Here is a 6,935-nt window from a genome sequence, read left to right on the forward strand (position 1 = left end):
ATGAATATGGCATCCTTACAAAACTCAAGAATATTAAAAGGATGAGTACTACCACCACTATTTACATGTTAATGGTGACAATAGCTAATGTAATTAAGAGAAATAAATTAGATACAGACATTGGAAATGGGATGTAAAAATACATGTTTGTATAGTTGGAAAATCCAAACAATCAACATAAAAACTACTATAGAACAATAAGAATTTTGTAAGGTAGTGGGGTGCAAAATAAATATATAGAAATTAATATTTTCTAATATAAACAAATAATCACCAGTTAGGAGATAGAATTAAAGAAAAGGTTCTATTTGCAATAATAACAACAAAACAAAATACCCAGAGATAAATTTTAAAGAAATATATAAGACCTACATAATGGAAGCCTTAAAACTCTCAGGTTAGACATGGAAGAAGACATGAATGAATGGAATATAATACCATATTCTTGGGGTGCCTGAGTGGCTCAGTTGGTTAAGCGTCTGACTCTTGGTTTTGGCTCAGGTCATAGTCTCAGGGTTTTGGGATAGAGCCCTGTGTTGGGCTCTGTGCTCAGCAGGGAGCATATGGCCCCAGCCATACCCCCAAGATGTTTTTTTTTTTTTTTTTAATATTTATTTATTTTAGAGAGAGTGTGAGCAGAGGGAGGGGCAGAAGGAGAGCAAGACAGAGAATCTCAGGCAGACTCCGCGCTGAGCCTGGAGCCTGATGTGGGGCTCAGTCTCATGACCCTGAGATCAGGACCTGAGCTGAAACCAAGAGTCCAATGCTTAACTGGCTGAGCCTAGGATACAGGTCTGTGATTCATCAGTCTTACACAGTTCACAGCACCATACCCCAAGGGCCCTCATCCTTCCATTTTTTTTTTCTAGTAGTTGTATTTTTTTTTTAAACATTAAATATTTGATCCATTTGGACTTCATCCCGGTATACAGCTGGAGGTGTGGCAATATCTTAATTTTTTTTTCAGAGCTATCCTGTTATTTCAGTATCAGTTACTGAATGAATAATCCATTTGCTTCAGATCTGAAATATTACTTTCATTTGTACTGAATTAAGACTAAATTCCCTTGTTGTATGAATTTGCTTTCTAGACTACTTATTCTACTGGGGTATAACTACAAACACTTAAATTTTGAGTTTCACACTATACATCAATATGTGATAGAGCTTGTCTACCTTCATTATTTTATTTTTTGGCTTCTTTCAACTTCCATAATAAACTTTGAATATGTTAGTCTTATTTTTATAGGTTTAAAAAGAGGCGGTAAGTTGGCATTTTTTTCGGTCTTACATTAAATTAAGAAATTAACTTAAGAGGGATGCCTGGGTGGCTCAGTCAGTTAAGTATCTAACTCTTGATTTCGGCTCAGGTCGTGATCTCATGGTGGTGAGATCGAGCCCTGCATTGGGCTCTGTGCTCAGCATGCTTGAGATTCTCTCTCTCCCTCTGCCCCTCCCCCCTGCTCATGTGCATGCTCTCTCTCTCTTTCAAAAGAAATAAAATCTTAAAAAAAACAAAAACAAAACCTCAGGGGTACAGAAAGTCTTTTAAACTCACAAAAGGTTGATCAATTAAAATTTAAAAAATTCCCCATAGTAAAAGTCTAGAGGAAATTTACCAAAAATATAACGAGCTGGGAAAATATTCGCATTCATAATGAAATTTTAATCTCTAATATATAAAGAACTCTTAGAAATGATGGAAAAAAGATCAACAACCCCAAAGAAAAAGAGAAAAGGCAAATACATGAATATGTAGTTCACAGAAAAGGGGAAATACAGATGGTTCTGAAACACAGGAAATGTAGTTGACCTAATTTATAATAAGAGAAATACAAATTAGAACTATACTGAGACCATTTTTAACTATCCATTTGGGAAAAGTCCTGAACATTGAAACCACTTTTTACCAAATTATTGGGGAAATATGTTCTCTTATACATTGTTGACCGGAATATAAATTTGTATAATTTCTAGAGAGGGCAATTTGGCAGTATCTACCAAATTTAGCAATGCATGCACCCTTTGATCCAGCAATGCTCCCTAGGATTTTGGGGTGTATCACACCTCACCAGTCACAATTTGTGTCTTACCCTGTTGGGCCTGCTGGGCCTTGAGTCTGGTTATAGGTCTGGAAGCAATGAGAGGAGGTGGGGTCATTAGTAGGATCAGCAGTGCCTTGCAAGGAAGCTAGTAGAGGGGAGTCCATTGCAGCCTCTGCAGGGAAGGAGTGACCAGCTTCCTCAGATAAGAGAGGAAGAGTTGCCTCTATTGGTAAAGAAGATTTGACAGAATTTAGGGGCTCAAGTTTCTAGCAATCTACACTCCACATCTCCCCAGAATATCAAAGCAAGTCTAGATTAATCCCCTTTGTGTTTTTTGGTCTAGTTTTGTTCCCTGCCCCTTCTTGGGTCTCTTAATTCCCTACGGTTTTCTCCAGAAAGCAGTTAGTCAGAAATCACTTGCACAAGAACCCCCACAGGCTCTGCTTCTAGAGAGCTTGATCTAAGTGGTCTGCTCTTCACTGTATCTCTGATCTACACTGTCTGTTCCTTGAGACATCCACACGGATGTCTAATAGGCATTTCAGACTTAACATATCCCAAACTGAGTGCCTGATATTTTTCTGCTTCAACATGCTTCTCTCACCACTTTTTTTTTTTTTTTTTTCCTTTTCAGTAGATGGCAACTCCATTCTTCCTGTTGCTTTGGACAAAGCTTTTTACATTCCACGTACAATCACTCAGCAACCCTGATGTTAAACTATTGAGCTGGGTGCTAAATCGATGTTTAGATAAACTACTTCTGGTTTGGGGTTTCATATGTAGCAAGCAGGGCCTTCTCCTCCACTGCAATCTATTGAAAGTTGGCCCCTGAAAAAAGGGTTTGAAAAAATCAGGGTTAGAGTTGTCAACAGCTTTCGAAATGAATCCATAATTCTACCATTTATCACCACCTCCACTGGCCCTACTCTGGTGCAAGCCGCTATTGCATCTTGCTTGGATTATTGCAATGGCCTCCTAACTGGTTTTGTAGCTTCTACTCTCATTGGCCTTTGGTCTATATTCAGCATAGCAGCTAGCAGGATCCTTTAAAAATATAAATCATGGGCCACCTGGGTGGCTTCATCAGTTGAGCATCCAACTCTTGGTTTGGGCTCACGTCATTGTCTCAGGGTTGTGGGATCGAGCCCCATGTTGGGCTCTGTGCTGAGCAGGGAGTCAGCTTCCCCGTCTTTCTCCCAGCACCAGGGTCAAATGTGAACTAATAGGACTTGATGATGGTCACTCCAGGGCTTAACTGTTTTGTATCCCTGTAACTGGGACATGTATGTTACATGGTAGATTTCTTGAATGTGGGAGATACATACCTAGACGTGCAATAAATTCTTGTTCAAATCTTGCTCCTCCCCTGCTCACACATACTCTCTCAAATAAATAAATCTTAAACAAAATATGTAAGTCATATCATGTCACATTTCTTTCAAAATTCTCCATTTGCTTTTCAACCTTGAGAAAAAGCCCAAGTTTTTGTAGGGAACTAGAATGCCCTTTATAATACTGTTTGGTATGATAGTCGCCTCTGCTATTCTAACCCCGTCTCACACTGCTCTGGTCACTTTGGCTTCCTTGGTGTACTTTGAATAAACGAGGCATATGCCTTCCTCTGAGCCTTAGCATTTGGGGACCCCCCTGCTTGGAAAGTTCTTCCCCACATGTTGGTATGGCTCACTCCCTCACTGCTCCAGGCACTGTCCACTGTAAACTGTCATTCTTCCTGCCCTGCTTTGTCTCCTCAGCATCATCACTGTCTATTTTACACTTATATTTTTTATCATTTGTTTCCCTCACAGTGATGTAAACTCCACAAGGATAGCAATTTGTGTCTGTTTTGTTCCCTCCTGGCAAGTGGTAGGTACTCCATAAATATTTGTTGAAGACAGGAAAGCATCATCTTATTATAATTAACTAGATTACTTAATCAATGCAATAATTCATTATTTCTATACCTGTAGAAGTATCTACGGCTGCTAGAAACTGGATCAGCAATGAACAGTGTCATAAATTCAGACACTTGGGTGATTTTTGCTGGCTCACTGACCTAACAGCTAGCCTTCACATTTTCTACAGTTGTCCGTAGAGAGAGCTGATTGCTTCCATGATTCTTTTACATTTGAACAAGAATTTATTGCACATCTAGATATGGAAGTCTAGGTATATATCTCCCACATTCAAGAAATCTACCATGTAACATACATGTCCCAGTTACAGGGATACAAAACAGTTAAGCCCTGGAGTGACCATTATCAAGTCCTACTAGTTCACATTTGACCCTGGTGCTGAGAGAATTCTAGAATAGAAATTAATCAGACACAGTTGTCCAGCATTATTTATAATGTTTTGCTGCAAATTTTATTTTATTTTATTTTTTTATTTATTTTTTTTGCTGCAAATTTTATATGTCTCAAATACATGATATCAGGGAGCTTCATCCATCTTTAATAACACTGTTTGGTTTTGACATTTCTTAATGTCACCAATGGCCTCCTATTCTGAATTCCTATGGACTTAGGGCCTGTGTTGCTGGCTACTCTTGTGTGGTTCACTCAAGTGAAGAGGGGTAATCTCAAGATTTTAAAAAGTCGCAAGAATGAGGGCTTGCGTGGGAGGAGAGTCGGGAGGGAACCGAACCTTTGAAATCAGGTCAGAACCGCGCATCAGGGAGTGAGCCAGGACGTGGCTTTAGGTGGCTGCTCACGAGGCTGGCCCCTGGCACAGGCTTGTAATGAATCTAAGTTCCAGTGGTTTGGATGGTCGGCCTTGGTAACAGATAAAAGCTTTTGAAACTGGGCTTTAGCAGTGGGCAGCATTTTGAATTTTAGTAAGCTGAGCTGACATGTCTTTTAACTATAAATAATACTAATCCTGGACTACAGTGATGGAAACACAGGGCTGGGGTGGCCGAGAACTATAGGGGGTGGTGGTGTTTTTTGAGGACTCTTATTTTTCTTTTAGTAAGAATAAACCATTTTTTAGAAGAGCTTGACTAAACTATTTAAGATACAATATTTACAGAACAGTCTTCATTCTCCGTATTGCTCAAGGTGATTTTTAAAAATGAGAAATCACTCCTCTGTCATTAGATGATCATATCACTTACATTAGAACTAAAGTGCAATAGGGTTTTTTTTTTTTTTTAAGTCTATTTATTTAAGTAATCTCTGCACCCAACACGGGGCTTGAACTCATGACTCTGAGATCAAGAACCACATACTCTTTCGAATGAGCCATCCAGGCACTCCTAAAGTACAATAGTTTTGAGAGCAATGTGGATTTCTGCCTCTAAGGAGCACTATAGTTTTGCTAAGATACCAGATTAGGACTGAGGTTGGTGGCTTCCTACCCTGCTAACAAACTCCTTGGGTGTACTGTGATTTGGGTCATCACCAGAAGTAGGATCCCTTTAATCCTGTAGGGGTCAGATTCTAGGAGACTGTTGTCCTTATTGCTGAAAAGTTTCAAATGGAGAAGGAAAATAGCTGATCCAAAGGTTTAGAATTGGAAAGCGTTTAGATTCGAACTCCTTTGTACTGTAATAGAGAAATCCATAAGGAAGCTGGGGGAACAGCTGCATTTCTCGTATTAAAGCTGATGGCTCCATTTATGTGAGTCAATAACTTTTTTTTTTATCTGTTTTCATTACATGTTTTAGTGCAGCTGAGTTTCTACGAATCTGTTATTTTTTGGGAAAATAATCACCAGCCTTTATTAGTAAGACCAGATTTTCAGGGCTCCCGCGAACAAGACTGAAAACGTCTTTGTATGTACAACATACACGTTTCTTCTCAGCATTTCCAAGGTAGACACAAGCATTATTGTTTCTGTTATCATAGCATTTGTATAAAGTCTTGCTAACTCAGTCTCCCGAAATAACCAAAAGTTTAAAAGCATCTGTAGCAAAATATGTCAGTAATGCAATTTGTAGAAGGGTGACACATAAAGATTATTTTAAAAAGGAAAACAACCAAGCCCATTCATTCAACAGATATTTCCTTTGTGCCCACTATGTGGGAGATGTGGGGACTGGAGGAGACACAGCCTTTGTGCTTTAAAAGAAAAACATACTCTTCTGTTAGACCAAAAGCAATGTCTGAAATTGAAGCATGCATTTAAAAGATTAGGCCCTTTTAGTGTGTTCAGAAAATATGCCTTGAGAAAATATTTTATTGCGGCACAATACAGCTAACATCAAGTTTACCATTTCAGCCTTTGTAAAGTGTACATTTCTGGGGCATTAGTCCACTCGCATTGCCATGCAGCCATCACCACCATCCGCCTCCAGAACTTTTCATCCTCTCCAACTGAAACTCTAGCTGTTAAACAAAAGTGCCCCATTCTCCACACCCCTCCCCCCAGCCCCTGGCAACCACCATTCTATGTTTTTGTCTTCATGAATTTGACTACTTTAAGCACCCCACTTAAGTGGGGTCACACCATATTCATCCTTCCATGTCTGGCTTATTTCACCAAGCAGAATGTCTTCAACATTCATCCATGTTGTAGCAGATGTCAGAATTTTCTTCTTTGTTAAGGCAGAATAATATCCCATCATCTGTGTAGACCACATTTTATTTATCCATTCATTTGTTGATGGATACTTGGGTTGCTGCCACCTTTTGGCTCTTGTGAATAATGCTGTAGTGAACATAGATGTACAAATATCTCTTTGAGACCAAGCAAATGCTTTTTAGAATCTGAATGAGTGCTCATGAACACTGTGAGGAAGACCCACTGTGGCACAATGAATTAAAGTATTTACAGGTGCTGATGGGTGAAAGAACCAGAAACTTTGTAACATTTCTTTCCTTCTTTCTTTCTTCTTTCTTTCTTCTTTCTTTCTTTCTTTCTTTCTTTCTTTCTTTCTTTCTTTCTTTC

Source organism: Mirounga leonina, unplaced genomic scaffold, assembly GCF_011800145.1.
Source record: "Mirounga leonina isolate KUSES-001 unplaced genomic scaffold, KU_Mleo_1.0 Mir_174, whole genome shotgun sequence".
Classification (NCBI taxonomy): Eukaryota; Metazoa; Chordata; class Mammalia; order Carnivora; family Phocidae; genus Mirounga; species Mirounga leonina.